General features: G+C 36.8%; 1 long non-coding RNA gene across 1 annotated transcript in view; it reads right to left on the bottom strand.

Annotated features, from left to right (window-relative positions):
- Positions 1-7,585: 7,585 nt before the first annotated feature.
- The window catches only part of LOC131875439 (uncharacterized), a 77,037-nt gene continuing 64,788 nt past the window's right edge, over positions 7,586-19,834 (bottom strand). Inside the window, exon 3 of the long non-coding RNA XR_009372289.1 lies at positions 7,586-8,175. This is a non-coding gene — a long non-coding RNA (uncharacterized LOC131875439). The remainder of the gene's footprint in view (positions 8,176-19,834) is intronic.

The following is a 19,834-nucleotide window of genomic DNA, read 5'->3' as shown; positions in this document are numbered from 1 at the left end:
TTTGTTCTAGAAGATGTTATATTTGTCTAAGACAAACTCCTTTTGGGGGTAGATGTCTTTTGAACAAAGATCTCTTCTCCTTCAAGGATCGCCTTTACACTTATAACAAGATATCTCTTTTCAACTATCTTATCCTTGCTTGAAGAGTATTCTCCTCTCTTGCTTGGATTCAAGGCATTGTTGCATAGCGGATATCTTCTTTGTGATGAAGGTAGGTATCCTCATTCTACTTTCCTTAAGATATCAACATCAACCTATGTTGACATCTTAAGGGGGGGGCACCCACACTGCTCCTTTGTACCATACTTCTCTCATGCATTGTACAGTGGGACATTCTTCAAACTAGAGGGCGGCCTCTTAGAGCAAGATGTCATCACTTTTCTTGTACAGTGGGACATTCTTGGAACCAGAGGGAAGCCTCTTAGAGAAAGATGTCGTCACTTTTCTTTTGTACAGTAGATCCTTCTCGGAACCAGAGCACAAACTCTTAGAGCGAGAGGATGCTACTTTTTCCTAGTACAGTGGGTCATTCTCAGAACCAGAGCACATACTCTTAGAGCGAGATGACGCCACTTTTCTCTTATGCAGGGTGATTATTATCGGAACCAGAGCACAGACTCTTAGAGCGAGATGTGACACCTTTCTTGACATTTGTACTATACATCTTATATAGGTTGTAGCGTACTCGGGCATAGACTTCTATGAGGCGCTTCAAACCTCACTTGCACACACATGCGCTTGAGGTTGGGTGGAACTAACGGTGTTCCCACTCTTCCCTATTTACATGGATCACCCAGACAGGCACTGGGGGCTATATTTTCATGTCCTTCTCTCCATGGATCACCTAGTTTTAGGGGCGAGATGTCCATGGTTTCTCTCTTGTTTGCCTTTCTTCTCATGGATCACCAAAGTGTCTATTCACATCTTCTCTCACCTTCCTCTCATGAACCCATAGTTTTGCTATTGATGGTTCATGGATGATGTCAACTTTTCTCTTTAATGTGATCACTTCTATATATGTGGTGGCATTTGTCTTTGTTTCAATTAGTTGTTGTGACATTTGGATATCGAGGTCTCTTCGACTAGTTGGTTTGTCGTCTTGTGTCTTGTCTTGTCGTGTGTCTTTTGCGCTTTGTTTTTGTTTTGTGCGTCTTGTTCCTTTTGTTTTGTGTGCTCTTGCATATGTTTGAGTGAGTTAAGATCCTAGGATTGGGGGCTTTTGTTCCTCGAGATTAGTGATGTCTTATACTCCTTGTGGTATTGCTCTGCATCTCTCATCTTCATCTCTATTTCTTCTACTTTACCGACAGTAGTGGCATAAGCCATACTCCCGCTAAAGTTGGGGCTAAATGTAGTGTCATAAAATTGCACCTCCTACAATTTTAACCACATTTGAGGTCCTCACCTTGGCGATGACACCCTCCTTCCTGACCGATACCTCTTTCTACATTTTCACCCCTTGACCCCTTCCTGTTTAAGCCCTGAGATAGCCTCAGGACCTTGTTCGGACCCCAAGATAGGGCAGGACAAGGGCATGGTGCCCCTGTCCCACCCTCTTAGGGTGGCCCCAAGATAGGTCCCCTCGGCCCTATCTGCACTTCGGGATCCCAAATCTCCCCGATGTCGGCCTTTGGTGAGATCAATTAATCTTCTAAGGCATGTATAAAAAGGGAATTGGTTTTCTCATTTGCAAGGACAAGGAATTCAAGTAGAAGGTCTTCATTATCATCATCAAGCATTCATCAAGTCTTCTTTCATGTCAATGTGTCTTCTGCATTCATCCATTGGAGCAATATTACAACATTCATTTGCAAGTATGTGTGTGTGTGTGTTAGGGTTTTGTCATGTTACATGCCATTTCATGAAACACTTGTGATTGCATTCAAGAAGCAAAACAATCATCGTCGACAAATTGCAAATCTACAAGGTATACATTTCCATTGTTTACATTCAAGCATTTGCAATTACTTTCTTTCAAGGTTGATTCCTCAACTGGGGTTTGACTAAGGCAAACCTCTATCCACAACCTTTATTCCCCTCTTTTGTGTGTGCAGGTTGTAGGTCCGTAGCTGTAATTGCAGGTTTGGGCTTCACTTGCAGAGACGGAAGAACCCTTTTTCGTTTCGCAGATTTTGTGGAGGACCATGTACACTATCGCCACGATCCCGACGAATTTTCTCCAAATTTGCAGGACAGATCCATATCAATCTAATTAACTCAGATCCGAAGTTAAAGCGGGATCCCAAACTGATAGCTCCTCATTTCACTCATTTTCTTTTTCTTTTCCACATAGTAGGGCAAATTACATTCCAACACTTGCAATCCACTTAGAATTCGCATCATTGTTTCCCTTGGATTTGGATCTAGTGGATTCAACCCCTCTTTTGAATGTAAAGTATCTCCAAGTGAAAATCATCCTAGTGATTTTCTTTCTCTCTCCTAGGTGGGGAATCACTAGGGTTCAATTTTCCACTTTACAACTCTCCACTAGAGAGATCATTGATAGGAGTATTAGTTTGTTCTTCATTCACATTAGATACCCTAGGAGAGGTACAAGTATTATGTTTTCCATTAACATCTCTAGGATTGAGATCTACAAAAGCTTTAATGTGATCTATATATGCAATGCATTTTCCTAGAAATATCACAATTAAACAACATGCACTATAAATGAAAGCTACACATGATTATGATAAATATAAGTGAAAAGAAAAGTAATCATATGTGAAATAGAAAATAAATCACATCTATTAAGTGCCATTATGAATGTTTAAAATCATATCTGAAAAATTGATTTGAAAATTTCAGCAACCCATAAATCAAGTTAACAAAAATAAATTAGGGTTTTTGTGAATGAACCTCAATTTATGTAATTTGATTAAAATGAGATCTATGAATGTGAATTTGGAAATTGAAATGTTTCTAAAGAAGATCTAAAACAATTAATCCAAAATAGACAACCCACAAGCTCAATTTTAGAATTATAAATTAGGGTTTTTGTTAAATTAACCTCTAAAATTTTTAAATATAATTGGAAATTAAATTTGTAAATGTAAATTTGAATTTTAAATTGCATAGACACTCAAATCTGAGCACATAAATTATAATTAAAGGTGTAAGGAGTCAAGTTCACCAAGATGTATTGGTGAAAAGTTAGGGGATCTACCATAGAAGGATGAAAGCCACTATTTTTTACTTAGGGACCAATGCATTAGGGAAAGATAGGAATTTGATAGATCTCAACCTAGGAGGTCTAAATGTTGATCAAATTCTAGGGTCTTCGATAAGCCTCTTCTTTCCTTTGAGATGAATTGATTTGTTGATGATGTTGAAATTAGGGCAAATAGGCTGAAATTAAAATAATTATGTGCAAACAGTGAGTTAAAGTTGTCGGATCGAGCCACAAACCTGGAACTAGGGATTATAAGAGTATTCAGACATGTTTCTAGAAGGAGCTCCTGATTTGTCGGGACCGTAGCGACGATCACTGTAAATAAATCCAACTTTAAAGATCGCAACTTCATACTTGTTTATGAGCACACTCGAGAAGGGAAACAAGTTGGTAAATAGAGGTTTGCCTAAGTCAAACCACGGTTTAGGAATTAACCTTGAATGAAATATTGCAAATACTGAAATAACTAATGGAAAGATGTACCTTAGATCTACAATGACTGATAATAATGCTTTTCTTCTTGAATGTAATCACATATGTTGCATGAAATGGTATGAACATGACAAAACCCTAATCACACACACATGCTTGAATATGGATGATGTAATTTGCTCCACAAAGGTTGAATGAAGAACATGCAACCTTCAAGATCTCTAGAAATGCTTGAACACTTGAATGCTTGATTGCTTGGATATGGAGACTTAGATTGAAATGAATTGATCAAATGTCTTTATATATGAGGATCTAGATCAATTTACCAATTAGGTCGACCTGCAATGGTCACATAGAGCCACAAATTTCATTTTCCCCTAGAGAGATAGGTCCCATCCCTCCCTTGAAAATTGGGTCCCATTAAGGGGGATCCACAGGGGCTTCACTTAGTGAACCTTGGTTATAGCACTGCATTCATGGCATACTAAAGAACCCCCCTATTTTCAAAAAATATTGCCCTAAACTCCTTTTCTATCACCCCCTCCAAATATAGAGCCCAAATTAAAAGCCCCCATATTTTCAACAAATATTGTATTTTTCATAGTCGGAATTAAAAACCCCCCTATTTTTACTAATAGGCAATATATTGCACCCTCATTTTTTGGATATTAAACCTCCCAATATGAATGCATGTGATATAATATTGCCTAGCCAGTGAAGCCCTCGTGGGCGGACCAGGGCGCTAGTTCCCTAGTCCTCCTCAATTAGGGACCAAACTTTTAGCCCAACGAGGAGGACACCCCTCCAGAGAGTTAATTGATAGGTGTATGTGGCATAAAAATTGGTGTTAAGGCACTAAACAAACCCGGATAGGAGAGGAGGGGGACATGCGCTAAAGTAGGGACACAAACATGAGGTGTAAATTGGCTCAATGACAATTTACAATGCTACAGGTTGTGACTTGGTTGTCCACTTTAGTAATATGGTTGTAGGATAAATTGGCATAACTTGTATTGTAGTCATTAGACTTTCCTGAACAAGTGGATTTTCCTTTTTCATGAATAGGAAAAGGATTCTTAAATACCAGATGTTTGTCATTGGATGAATGACCTTCTACCACAACAATTTCTCCTTGGTTGATAAGGTCTTGTATAAAGTTATTCAATCTATGGCAATCATTGGTCTTATGTCCTTTGTTTCGATGGTATTCACAATATTTTGAGTCACTCCACCATCAAGGTTTAACTTTTCGTTCAAAAGGTCTAGACTTAGAAATTGTGACAAGATTGGAGGCACCGATTTTCTTGAAAGTAGATTCTATTGATTCTCCCAAAATTGTGTACTTTCTTCGTGGTGGAATAGGAGCTTTTGAATTTGATCTCTAATAGGATTTAAGAATCTTAAGATGCTCAAGGTGTTCTCCAATAATGTGTTTAGAGTAATCCTTGACTCAATGAAAAGGTTTAAGAATATTAAGACACTCAAAGTGTTCACCAATGAACTGAATCCGTTCTCCTTGCTGCTAGGAGAGCTAGCATAGCTAGAGTGAATTCAGGTGATGTTGGGTGAGTCATTGGGGATGAGAAACTTGCCTCCACTCAAAACCCTCACCTCACTAAAGGAGCTTCATTTGTCTAAAACGCATCTCGCCTATTGGCTTTCTCTGTTTCTTTACATATTTCTTGCTTGAAATCACTTCTACACCTATAATTTTGTCACCTCTCCGTTTTGTAAGTATATTTCTTAGTTACAATGTTTCCACTTACATAATTTAATGAATTTGCTTCCTAATTTTGTTTTGCACATCTTCGAACTTATTATTCTTTACCTACTTTCCTCACCTATTGAGCATTGAGTTATCTTAAGTTGTCTCTTCTCTCTCCTTTTGGAACTTTGTTTTCTCTTTACACATCTTTAAGCTTCTTGGTTTTGGCCCACTCCAGTGATCTCTTGGACATTTAGTTTTCTTTAAACATTCTCTTTTTTCTTTGGTTCTTTGGTTCTTTGTTTTTTCCTAAATAAGTATCAAGAATTTAAAATTTCTTTTTGTGAATGTCATACTTGCTTTTTCTTCATATGAAGTTACCAAATCTAAAACTACGTGTTCAAATCCTCTTACCCTTTTTATGAGATTCTAGTCTGTCCTATTTCAAGTTTCCAAAGGCAATGATCGGTCACTCTTGCTTTCATAAAATCTCTCATTCTATTTTTTTAAAAGTGTGTATATTATGTTTGAAATTTTTATACTCTTGTCAACAAAATGCTTACCTGTGATCAGGTACTTCTTGTAAAAAATAGAGAATCATGCAACTTATCCACATAGGCATTCTAGAAGATAATGAATTATGCAAGCCTTAATGATTAGGTAAATCGCAGACTCACTTCTGGACAAGAAGAGAACTCTGCAAAGTAGGTTTGAACAAGAATTAAATCCAACAAAAAATGATTTAGTAAGGGAGAATTTTGGAGAAACACTTTCGCGTGAATGATGAACATCTATACGATTTGTCATTTTAAACAAACAAAATCTTTCAAGTATTCAATCTGATAGGAGTTAAAAGAGACATCCTATTTTTACTACCTTTTTATTTTTTTGAAAAGGAGGGATGTTTAGTTTGTAATTGTCACTTCAATGTATGTCCTTCTTGTAGAATTCTTTTTAGCATGTTTAATTAGTCATATCTGAGAATCATCACTACTATGGAGAATTAAGGCATTTGAGACTAACATCATGATTTACTGTGCTGTTTTTCTACTGTATCTTTTTGCTGGACATATGCATCCTATGACACAAAATATTGGTGAGAACGCTTACCAGCTTTTTCCAAAATTTGACAGTTTAGAGGAGGTTTGTCAATATTAGATATCATTTACTTGATTCAAAGATAGGAATTGAAAATCCTTTTAATGTATAAGAGTAACGAGATTTGGCCTATCGTTTATAGGATGAGCATCTAAGTCTTTCAACTCCAATATAATTTGCATTTTTGCTATACGTGAAATCATATCAACTAAACATGATTTTTCAACTTCTTTGAAAATTTTAAAGTACTACAGTCTGGACAAAAATGCATGACATTTTTGTGTTAATGTTTGGTGTTCCTTGGGACCTATTTACTTCTACCAGATGTTCAGGATGTTCTGGGAGCTAGTGGGGATGTACCAGTTGAACTATGATTTAGACACTAACAGCAAGAACAAAAAAAACATCTATAGATAGATCATGATAATCAACCAAGCTTTGCTCGCATGCTGACTAAGCCTTGAGACAAGCCTCTAGTTGCCAAGTGAAGGTATTCCAAGGATGACAATAAGAAATAGCTTCCATTAGTAAAGGTTCAAGGAGATGTCTACATGCTATGCTTCTGGTTGCTACTATTCCTTCTCATTCTTTTGGTTGACTCTCACTGCTTTATTCTAAACATTTGGTTGACATTGCAATCTCCTACTTAGACTTTGGCATCTATTGCTACCATCATTCTTGCATTTCAACCCTGGTCTCTACTCTACTAGGGCATCTTGGGAAGGCAAGTTTAGTTGGGGTTGCCTTTTTTGAGGCGACAAATGCAAAGATGGGAACCACAATGCTGATGGTGTGGTTAAGAAAGCCATCTCTTTATATTTGCAGCCCATTCCTATAATCCAAAAATTGCATCCATTAATTTGGATGCCTCGATCTTTAGTTTGAGAGTTGTAATGTTACAAGATTTTACTTAAAGATTGTTGGTAAAAGATCTCAAATCCTTTCATGACTGTGTCTGATGACCAAAATCTCTTGAGTTTCTTACCATTACACAAGACCGCCAAACTGCTGCCCTCAGGCTCAAATTACCCTTTTTTTAAAGCCTCAATTTGTCCAAACATTCATTTTGAGAATAGGAGAGTTGGGTGCAGATATTGATCACTTTATAGTTATTTCAATCATAATTTTTTTTAAGTTGTTACAATTTCCAATATTAGTGAAGGAACAACTTGTAATAAGAATGCTAAAATATGCCTAAGATACCAGGAGTATCTTTCTTTATTCGGGGCATTTTGTGTCATCTATCCATAATGTGGAGAGATTTTGTTTCTAATGGATGGATGAACTGTAAGTGCAAAAGGTGTGTCATCAATCAATGAATTTTCAAATTGGTCAGTGCGTGGGATATGATACGAATTATTATGTTTGGCTTTCAAAAATTTCAAGGAAGAGAAAGCAAGTACAAATTCTGTTTTTACATCTCATATTCTTGAACTTCTATTGAAACAAATACCACATAACCAGTGCATAAAAGGGAAAGATTTCTTGATCCTCTTCATGTGCTGGCTTCTGAACCTGACTCGAATTCTGTGAAACAAGCTTTACCCAAAACTTGACAATTTAATAAAAAGCTAAGTTGCAGGGTTCGCCAAGATCACGGCCTGGTACTGGTTCGGTCCGGTTCAGGTTCAGGTCTTGGTCCGGTTCACCTTTGGGTTCGGCCAAGGTTCGTGCCTAGACAATCTGGTTCGTTTGGGGCGAACCCAGACGTCTGGTGCCCAAATTTACGTTTCTTTTTTTGCAAAATTGAATGTCCAGCTGATTATGACTATTGTAGCTCCCATAGAAGCCATATGCACAGTGCACCAGATTGCAGCAACAAATGTCCATGTCAGTTGAAATTGTAAAAATGGTAATATTCTAGGACACCTTGCAAAAGATAGTTGTAAAAATGGTAATATTCTGGACAGTTTACAAAAGATAGTTGTCAAACTGCTTGAAATCTTGATTAGTGATAATGGAGATCTAGCTATCTCAACTGTGATACCAGGTATCCAACACTGTGAAACAAAGCAAGAAATTTATAACAAGAAAACATTCATGGCAATGTTTGAACTTCACAGGTAGGTTAAGCTCCCTGAGAATAATGACTAATCAGTCAGAAACTTTATAGCCATAGGCTATTTGGGAATTGAAAATTTAAATAACTATTTCAAGGCTACACATCAATTCCAAAATTCAACCGCACACAAAATTTAAAATAGCATATCTAGCAAAGCAACTATGATAATGATTTCAAAGACATGTTTAATGTAGCATATAGTATATACACTCAGTGCAAAAGCTATGTGACATTCTAATTTTAACTCATGCCTCTAGGCTATATATATATATATATATATAATAATAATGAACCCAAACTCCTTTTCAAAATTTTGCCGAACCAGGTTCTTGAACCCAAGCCAGTACCCAAACCCAAACCAGCAACTTAGATTAAAAAGTATAATATACAAAGAATTGATTATAATGTTTTAAAAATATTTTTAATTGGTTATCTATTTTATATTTATGGCAGAATTATCTAGACATTCATTTGGTCTAGGAAGATTGTAGAGCTAGAGAGTTTCTGCAAACTCGCAGGTCCTACCAAGCAAATTCTGCTGAGTCCATGAGTCAAGTCTGCAGAATGCAGACATGTGAAGATCCACTTAATCTGTGATTCAAAATGCAAACTTATTTTTTTGAAAACCCTAAACTTTACCTGTACTCTGTTTTTCCCCAAAACCTAACTCTAACCTGATTTTTTGCTTATTAAATCATGATACTTTATAAAATAATTTATTTTTTTGTTTGCCGATTTATTCCTGGGGATGATTCTTGCAACTATAGACTTCAAATAATAGCAGTATTGACATTAGTCAGACTGATAACGATTATGTGTCAACTTTCAGAGATGCCTATTCCATTTGTCTACTAAGAACAAAGTACTCCTTACATTCTTTGAAAACATAAATTAAACAGCTATTAACTTTGAAAATTTATAATGAAAACATGATTTCAGTTCTTTTGCTAACCCATTTGAATGCTTTTACAGGTTTCTTCCATCAGATGGAAGAGCTTGACCTATCTTTCAAAAAAACTGAAGACTTTACCCAACAGTATTGCTGACATCATATATATATGTGTGTGTGTGTGTGTGTGTGTGTGTATAAGTATGTGTGTGTGTGTATATATATATATACACATATATACATATATATACATCCTTGAATCCTTGAAAGTAGCAAGCAATAAACTGGTGGAGTTACCACTTAGTATTCTAATTTATCAAGCCTGACAACTGCCGATGCATCAAATAATAGATTGACATCTTTGCAACCCCTGGAGTTGTTTTCCATGAAAGCTCACAGAAAACTGCATGTACAGGTAAACATTGCTTTCATCAAACTTTTATCATTTACATTGTTGGCATCATTGTTTTTTGATTAATATCTGAGAAAACTATATCAGGTTCGAAGTACTCCAAAGTTAAGACTGCTACATTGAGCTTCTTTTCTATCTCTTACACATTCTTCCATCTAATGCCTCATATCTCAGACTATGTTTAGGAAAAGTAATGTTATTTATTAGTTTTTTTTATTCTGCAACTTTTCAACATTCTCATGATTTCGGTTTATTATAATAAGAAGACACTTTGACAGATAAACTGACAGTGACTGGCCACTGAACTGATCGAACGTGAATTGGATGACACAATTAAATTGATGAGGAATGGTCGAACCGTAGTTATAGTGTACCCAGCCATCGATGCTATGTTGCATCATGATGGCTAGATAGCCGCTTCCATGAGGAACTAGCTTACTGGGTTTCAATCAAGAATAGTGTTGAAAAGTTAGAATCATGTTCCTGGGAGAGATTCCTTGCTCTTCATACTGAATCAGGACAATGCATTATGCAAGAAACAATCACTGAATTCTCCAGTAGTGGAGCTCTTTGGTAATCAGATAGAGATATGTTAAGGCAATCCTATCAATATTTGGAGGTACCTATAATGTTGAAGCACGTGTGAATGATACTAGAGAAGCAGTAATAGTGCAACATCCTCCAAGTGCACATGAGATGCATTTGGTTTTGAGTGCAAGAATAGAGCTTGCATCTAGTGCATCAGCTTTTTCTTTGGCACATGTGGTGGGTGTTGACTGGAAAACAAATGTCTTAACTCTTACCAGACGAGATAAGTTTACTGTTGGGATCTGTATAAGATATAGAAATTTCAGCGGGGACACATGATGGACATGCTTTCTTTTTGTTTGATTTGATGATTGTGCATGTCCACCTGAGGGACAAAATACTTGAGCTTGTAAAAAGGAACGAAGTGGCGAAACCCTTTGGAAGCAAAATTACAGATTAAGGTTTCATACATGGCACAAACATTGGTCTGATAAGTACTCTTCATGTTAGTGCCAGGCAAGGATCTGCAAGAGAAATTTTCAGTCATTTTCCTAAAGCAGAAATCTGCGCACCTTAGCTGATTCATCCTCCAAGTCCCTTTCTTACCTCCAGGATAATGTACATACTGACAGTGAATGGAATTCCCAAGGAGTACCTGTGGAGTATTCGATTCTGGATATTTCTGTTGCATCAGTTGAGAATGCTCAGAGAAATTAGTTGCACTTTCTGTTGGCAACACTGGTATCAGAGCTTGTGTATACAGTAGTGTTGGAGAGTCAATATGTGAGGCATATGCTTAAGTTATTGTGGGATTCCCTCATCCATAAGATTGAATTTTATAAAGGCCCGGCTTGGTGTTGGCCATGAAATGTCTGTATTCCTCAAATCATCAAAGGGGGACTCGCTTTCAAAAGACATTGTAGAAGATCAAGACAAAAATCTTTGGTCTCTTCATGCGAGTAACTATGGTTTACACAAAAATAACATTGGTTCTGTATCAACACTCCATTGACATTAGTAAGCTTTTGTTGGCTTGAATATAAGAAAGTAATGAAATAGAATATGAAAAGGTTGAAAAGGATGAAGATAATGATGCTACAAACAGTGGCAAATAAACACAGGGCGTTAAGGACAGCTTAAGGCATTCAACATATGGAAAGTCATTAACATGGATATTGACAAGTAAAGACAGCACTATATAATGGAGGTCTTAGTGAATGCAAGAGGGTATCACATAGTAGAAAGCTTTAAAAGGAAAAGCCCTTGGACAAAACACAATACACAGTCAAAAGGGCAGTGTAAGACGAGTAAGGACAGTCCAAAATGGCAGATTTGCTTCAAATTGGTGAATGTCAAATTTCTTAATAGAGTGGGCGGTGCTGAGAAAGCTTAGAATATGTAAACAGAGGCAAAGGCAAATACAACTGCATAAATTGAAATATTGAGGGCTCTTGTCCAAGAATCAAAAGAGAATGGCAGAAATATAAATGTTGATGATATTAGGCTAACAGAAAAGGCTGGAGGATTACCTGAAAACCTCTACCAACCCTTACAACCATACCATGAAGTACAGAGAAGATTTCTTATCCCTATTTATATCAGATTGAGTGCATGTTGTTTCCTTATTTTACTTCATATTGATAATAGAAAATGTAGGATGTACAAGGTTTCATAAGGCCTTAGAGAGTTCTTGGGGTTGTTGAGTATCCACCGCTAAATTATTTGGACATCATTACACTCAGCTTCTTTAGGGACTGCCTATCACCAAAACCTTTGCATGATTAATGATAGATTATTTTAAATCTAGTCTTGCCGAGCTATCTTAATACAAGTAAAATAAAGACTACCCTTTAAAGTTCTTGTTATAGTGAAGATAGTGGGAAGATGTAGGAACATAAAATGCAAGAAGGACAACACATAGAGATCAAAAGATTTACTGGTCATTAGGAAAGGTCTGCATACATGATATAATGGATGATGGTGAGAATGAAGGAAAAAAATAAAGGATATATAATAGATCAATCAAAGATTGTAAATGTTCTTGCATACAAAGGAATAGAGGTTAAGGGCAGGTATGAGTGATAAAAATATGTGACGGTCAAGGGGGCTCTCATTAGTCCAAAATATGAAATAAACTTGCATGGATTAAAAGATGACGGTCCAAAGGAAAAGAATGGGGCAGAGTGCTGCACCATGCAGGTATAAGAGTGCTTCTTAAGAGAAACAATGAATGGTGACAAGATAAGCATTAAAGCCAGCATTCATGAAGGATAGTGTTGTTTTCAATAAAGAGATAGTGCTGCATGACACTGAGAAGCAAGTGGTAATGTTCTAAAAAGATAGTGGAGATACTTTGTTGATAGTTTAAGAGAGAGTGAACGCACAGGGTCTACAGGCATGCAAGGTAGTGGCAGCTATCATGATGAAGTGCAGTCATAAAAAGCTAAATACTGTCATGCTACAGTCAAAAGGCTAGAAAAGGAGATAAATCTTGAAGGAGAATCAAAAGAACAGTCCAAGCTAGAGAAGTAGAGCTCATCAAGCATTTCACCAATAGCATTCAACTTTGAAATTCACTAGACAGGAATGTCAAAATATAATACTAAATCAATAATTACAGTACAAAAAAGACACATTGACAGAGGAAATTCATTACATGTTGAAGATGAATTTAACTCTGCCATGAAGTGATAAAGATAGAGCAATGTCAATGATAGTGGCAATGTTATGGTGTTCCAATCTTCATGGCAGTGGCAGTCCTCATTCCCAAAAGAAAGTCTTATTTTGAGTGATTAGGCATTGTTTTGCACATAATAATGTGCTATCTACAAGGCATGGTGAGAAGATGATAGTTAGGGAAGGCTAATCAGATGCGATGAGGATCGTTTTAATAGACTCCAAGGTAGCACAATTGAGGGGGCAGTATAGGACAAACACAAAGACAATACAGTACACATAGAAGGGAAGATTGTGATTCATGAAAAGATAATTTAATAGCAATAAAAGTGATATTTTATTACGAATTCCATGTGACAGTGATACCATTAATTGAAGACAATCATTCCAAATGATAAAAGACAGATGGAAGTTGTGGACAGTCAACGAGGAAAGGAGAGGTCAATGACAGAAATAAGAGTCCAAAGTGTTCATTGCATATAACAGTCACCATGGTATGAACTATTATGAAGTAAAGGTAAAAGAGAAAAATTCTTGAAGAGATGAAAGAGACTGTGCTAAAGGTAATCAAAATAATGGCAAGAAGATAAGAATAGTAAGCTGGGTATGACAGTAAATTAGGCAGTCATGTGCAAATTAGGCAGGACAGTAATGAAAAACAAAATAAAGAAACAATCAGAGGGCAGTAGATTGAGAGACATGACATTTGACTGGGAAGTATGATATTCTTGAAGATACTAAACATGGAGGACACTTGTTGTTGAAGGACATTTGTCAAGTCAAATTGATGAATTGATGTGGTCAATGAGTGGATACTGCGAATAGCATGTGGTGGTGCTACAAGAAGATGATAGTTCAAGGGATAGCACACAATTCAGACAAGAAAGACAACAAATTTCTAACGTCCTGTGGGATGTTTGTTCAAAACAAAAGAACAAAGACAGTCCCTACACTTTTGCATAGTGACAAGGAAGGTATCGAATCCTTTTAACAAGGCATGTTAAGATGTGAGTAATGCATGGTACTTAGCAAGACATGGTTTACAAGATAAAGATATAATTTGATTGTCATACGACAAAGGACACAAAGTGAGAGTCATTTAACAAGCATATAAGATGGACAATCACAACTACAAAATAATAAAAAAAGGACACAGACAGCCATGAAGCTAAGAGGTAGTTACATGAAAATCTCCAAAACATAGTCATGAAGACATACTAAGAACATTTACAGTCAGAGTCATAGGGAGATGAAACATGATGCAAGCTATCAAGCAAAGAGAATAAAGACAGTCCTAAGAGCTAAAGGAATGACAGGCCCATGGAAGTGTGAGATTCATCGAGAAGGGCTTACAAGCTCAAGACATCCACATATTGTGACAATCATCAAAGAAAGCAAGATGCAACACTACGAAAGGACAGCAGTCAATAGGATTAGACAAATAGTAAGATTCAAGCAAGCTTTATTGTGGTTGAATGCAAAGTTATAAAAGTGATCATTCCTCATGATAATCGTGAGGAGGGTATGGAGTCTGAACATCCATTAAATTACATAAATGATTAGCGAGCTTCATTAGATGCTGTGGTTGCTAATTCCCTGGTAGATGTATATGCAAAATTTAAAGAGTCACTTGACAGCATGTGTGTATGAATGTATGAGACCCTTAGAAGTTGAAGAAAACAAAGATTCCATAGATGAAAGCCATGGGGTCAAATCCTTAAAGATAAAGCAATAAGTAGCTTGTGTTTAACTGGTTAAGGGTAAAATTTAAGTTGTGACAACATTTCCAGCTCCTTCTAAATGTTGTCTTTGACATATTGAACCTAGTTATGAAACATTTATGTAAAGACATGAATTTCTAACTTGTGTTTGTTGAGGTTTAAAGTTGCTAATAAAATTGTGTATTTCAAACAAGTACAAGTCACATAATCATTTGGTGCAATCACCCCGCTGTTGTCTTTGTTTTCATTCTAAGCCATCTCCTTCCCTTTTCCCAATAATTTAAGTTAGATTAGGTGAGCTCCAAGGCAACCAGCCTTCTTTCATCGGCCATATCCAAAAGAACAAGCTATTGCTCTCATCCAAAATAACCCATTAACAGCAAGTTATCAATATGTAGAATATGCTTATCATCCATCCACCCCTGCACAATCTTATTGGCAGCCTGCATATGAGTTTAGTCAACCCCAATTCATCTCTAACCAGCGTAGTTCTCTCATAATCAACCTCAAAATTTTCACAACCTAAGTATAAAAGATATAATGAGCTTTCAAGACCAATTGAAGGCTTTTAAACAAAGTTGCATGGACACGGATACGAATACAAATATGGATACGGATACAGCCAGTTTTTAAGACACCCAATATGGATACAGCTGTATACGACATTCATAAAAAACACATATACATATATTTAACACAATTTTCTAAGTTATTAGAGGAGCTTTTGATTAATACAAAAGCAATATAGACACATAAATTGGTACATAAAAAATTATAAGTTGATTTAACAATGTACAATATGCAAAAATAGTAGAGTTGCCTTGGAAGATAACCCAAAAAAATGGGTTGCTGAAATAGAAAAATATGTCATTTGTCTTTCTCATTTGGTGTAGGTTTTGTTTATAGTAATTTTTTTTTTTTTAAATTGCATGAATGAATTTTTTTTAAATTAAATTTAGGAAGATTCATGTCAAATTTAAAAAAAAATCAAATCACATAGTATTTGGCATCGTTGGAAAATCAAGGTTTCTTGGGCACATGTGGGTACAATATTTGACATGTATCCGGGTAGTATCAAATACATATCCGTTTTGCATATGGGGATATGCACACCCAAGGAAGGAAAGAGGAGCATCTGGCTACTTTGCTTTTAAAAGAGAGCAAGAGTGTAATTTGCTGTAGGGGAAGTTGGTTTACCTTGTTTATCAACACTAGCAGGAGGTGGAGTTGCAAAGCATGAAGTATGATGAATCTCTTACAAGGGAGGTGTTGATGTGTTTTTCATGCATATCCGAACACAGAATAAAATACCCAAAAGTATCTTATCCTCTCTTGAATAAAGTTTCTCAAATGCTAAAGATTAGCTTAAGGATCACTTGAGACAACTCCAAGGTTCTCATATGTTGGGCATGACGTGTGGCAAAGCATAAGATAGATATTCCTGATGGATACGGTATGCTTTTAAGCAGAGATTGGTCAAGAAGGCTGAATGGATATAATTCCACAAACTTTTCTCACATGTGGCTGCCATGGAAGGGAGTTCCTATAGCACACCAAGGCTCAAGCTAATAATTATAGAATATGGAGAAAACAATGAAATATTGTTTCTCGAAACAGACTTAGGTTCCTATAAACCTAAGGTGAATGAAGTTTTGATGTTGCATGCATCATCCAGTGGAAAGGATGCTTAAGGAAGATCGGAATCTGCAATAATAGAAGATCGAAACAAAGGTGAAAGGCTATTTGAAAGTTATAGCAACTTTATTTGGACAAGTATAAGCCAAAGAGAAAAATTGAGAAGTAGAATTCACGAACTGGTGTTGGATCCATGACACATCTCATTCAAAGTTTACATGCAATATGTGTCACAAAGCCATTAAGAAAGCTCATCAAATGCTTCTACAATTTGCTGATCCTGATGAGATTAGAGAAGAAAGCAATCCTGAGAGTAAGGAAGACCATCAAAAACATGGATCTCAGGAACATATAGCTAAAAGTGTTGAGGCAAACCAAACACAAAGTAGATATGAGCAGGATGCTACTGATACACAGGCTCAATTACCCTCTCAGCCAATAGAACAAGTTTAGACCCTAAGGTTTGATGGATCTTGTTCAAAGAAAGGAGCAGAAGCTAGTTTCGAGTTAGTCGGTCCTAATGAAGAAGCATACCTTGCAGCTCACAGAGTCCAGTTTCCTTGCACTTTTAATGTCACAGAATATGAATCATTGGTTCATGGGTTATTGCTAGCTATAAGTAAAGGAGCCAAAGTCCTGCATGCTTTTGGAGATTCAGAGATAGTGGTGAAATAAGTAAGAAAACAGTACATCTACCATGATAAGAGGTTGTCTCATTATTGTAATAGGGTCTTGGATCTCATTGAGAGCTTTGAGGCTTTCAATATTCAGTCGGTGAGCCAATCAAACAATCAAGTTGCAAATCCTTTCACGCAACCAGCTAGTTCATTAGAGCCCCATTGCCATGGATGGCATGAACCAATTTACAGTGGAATTATCATCAATACCATCAATCTCGAACAATGTCACAAATTTCCAGGTGTTCGATGATGATGACCATATTATGAATTTTTGACAAGTTTAGATGTCTTCGCAACACAGATACTTGATGAGGATGAAATAACAAAGGAAGCCAAGTTTGATGATGACGGCATTATGAATTTAAGGACCAATGTCATTCCCAGAGGGATGATACAACTAGAGAGAATGTTTGATCAGGACCAGATTAATGAAATAAAGAATCAAAAGATTGATGGTGACCAATATGAAAAAGTGAATGTGGGAACCAAAGATGAGGTTAGAAATATATGCATAGGCAAAGTCTGTATGCCAAAAGAAAAGGTTGGGATAATTCAAAGCCTTAAGAAATTTGTTGATGTCGTAGCATGGAGCTATGAAGATTTAAAACTTATGACACTTCTATCATCACACATACAATTCCTCTCAAGTAGGAAAGCAAGCCGTTTAGACAGTGCCAAAGGCCAGTTAACCCAATATTGGAACCTCTCATTTATCAGGAGTTCAAAAAACTATTATCAGCAAGAATCATATTTCCAATACGCCATTCAATGTGGGTCGCCAACCTGGTCCCAGTCCAAAAGAAAAATGGGGAAATCAGACTATGTGTTGATTTCCGGAATTTAAACAGAGCCTCATAAAAGACAATTACCCATTGCCGTCACTCGATGAAGTTTTGCAAATTGTGAATGGATCACAGATGATGTCCTTTTTGGACGGATATTCAGGGTACAATCAAGTGCTTGTTGAATATGCAGATAGAATAAAAACGGCATTCACCACAAAATGGGGAACCTTTGCCTACAAAAGAATACCCTTTGGGTTAATCAATGAAGGGGCCACATTTCAGAGGGCCATGGACATCGCTCGCCTTTAAAGACCTGATTGGGAAATTTATAATCATTTACATGGATGATCTAACTGTATTCTCAAAGAAGAGAGAAGATCATGTTCAAGACCTAGGGAAGGTATTCCAAGGATGTCGGAGGTATGGGATTTCTTCCAAGGATGTCGGAGGTATGGGATTTCCTTAAATCCAAAGAAATGCATATTCGGAGTCACCGAAGGTAAATTGTTGGGGCACCTGATCACTGAGAAAGGTATATTGGTTGATCATGAACTTATAGAGACAATTTCAAGAATCAATTTGCTTGCCAGCCAAAAGGAATTCAGATCTTTCTTCAGGAAGATTAATTTCGTCAAAAAATTTATCACCAGATTTGCTGAAATAGTAAAACCTTTAAATGAAATGTTGAAAAAGAATGCCAAGATGGAGTGGACACCACCGGCAAGGAGAGCCTTTGAAGAAATCAAGCAAGCCATAGCTTATGCTCCTATCTCGGTTAGTCCAAATTACACAAAACCATTTTACCTATATTCTTTCGCATCAGAGCATTCTTGTGAAGCAATACTCAAGCAGTGAACAGAGGAGAAGGATGAGCATCCTATAGCTTTCATGAGCTCACCTCTCAAGGATGCAGAATTAAGGTACCCCAGCATTGAAAAACAGGCCTATGCATTGGTCAAGGCCATAAAGAAATTCACACACTATATTTTAAGCAAAAATTTTGCCATCATTACTGATGTTGCAGTTAAAACACTCCTGATGCAAAACGAGCTAGGAGAGAGACGAGGAAAGTGGGTCGCCACTATCCAGGAGTATGATATTGAGCTACAGCCAATGAAGTTAGTGTTAGGTCCTGGAGACAACTGAGAGGGGAGGGGGGGGTGAATCAGTTGTCTAATAAATTTAAAACAAAAACAACTTAACCAATTTACTGCTTAATACCGGTGAACCAGTCTGTTATACCGGTGGACAGATTTAACAGATAATTGCAATACCGGTAAAGATTAATGCATGAAACAAAAAGGCAAAGTCATCCATGACACATAACACCAATATTTGTACATGGAAACCCTGTAAGGGAAAAAAACCACGGTGGTAAACCTTACCCACAATCAGATGATACTACTGCAGATAGTAAGTGTACATAAATGGGGTCTGCACATGCAGAAAGGCCAAGCGCCTAGAGCTCACTGCTCAAACACAAATGGGAGTCACACTGACTACAATTGGATGGTTAAATCCAATAAGAATGTACTGCTCAAAATAGCATCTTCATATGTTGGATTCAGTACCGGTGTAGTTCTGATATGCTTTCACAAAAACCTAGCTTCACCTTCAAATGATGTTTGCGTGTATAACTCTGCTTAATCTCGTATATACCTTCTTACAACTCTTTTCTGCATTCCACATTCGATCTTACAAATAAGACCTTACATTTATACCATAACCTAAGACCAATTTTAGTAGGTCGGCTCTACAAGATATTACAATAAAATCATTTTACAAACAATACAATATCCGATGCAATAACCAATACAACATGTCGGCTTAATGCATTTACAACAATAATTAATCATCTCCATAGTGTGTCGTGCAGATCTGGAAAAGATAAACCTGTCGGTGCATAACCTGGACCTATTTGCCGGTAACAGCAAATATGCAAATATGAATATGCCAATAAACAATTCTCCAAGATAAGATGTCCAAACAATGTCTTCGACATTACCAAGTGTTTTCCATGCCATTTCAAGTGCCGGTGA

This window comes from Cryptomeria japonica, chromosome 4 (genome assembly GCF_030272615.1).
Source record: "Cryptomeria japonica chromosome 4, Sugi_1.0, whole genome shotgun sequence".
NCBI classification, from domain to species: domain Eukaryota; kingdom Viridiplantae; phylum Streptophyta; class Pinopsida; order Cupressales; family Cupressaceae; genus Cryptomeria; species Cryptomeria japonica.
Note: the sequence above shows the minus strand (reverse complement) of the source record. Positions and strands in the feature narration are given on the sequence as shown.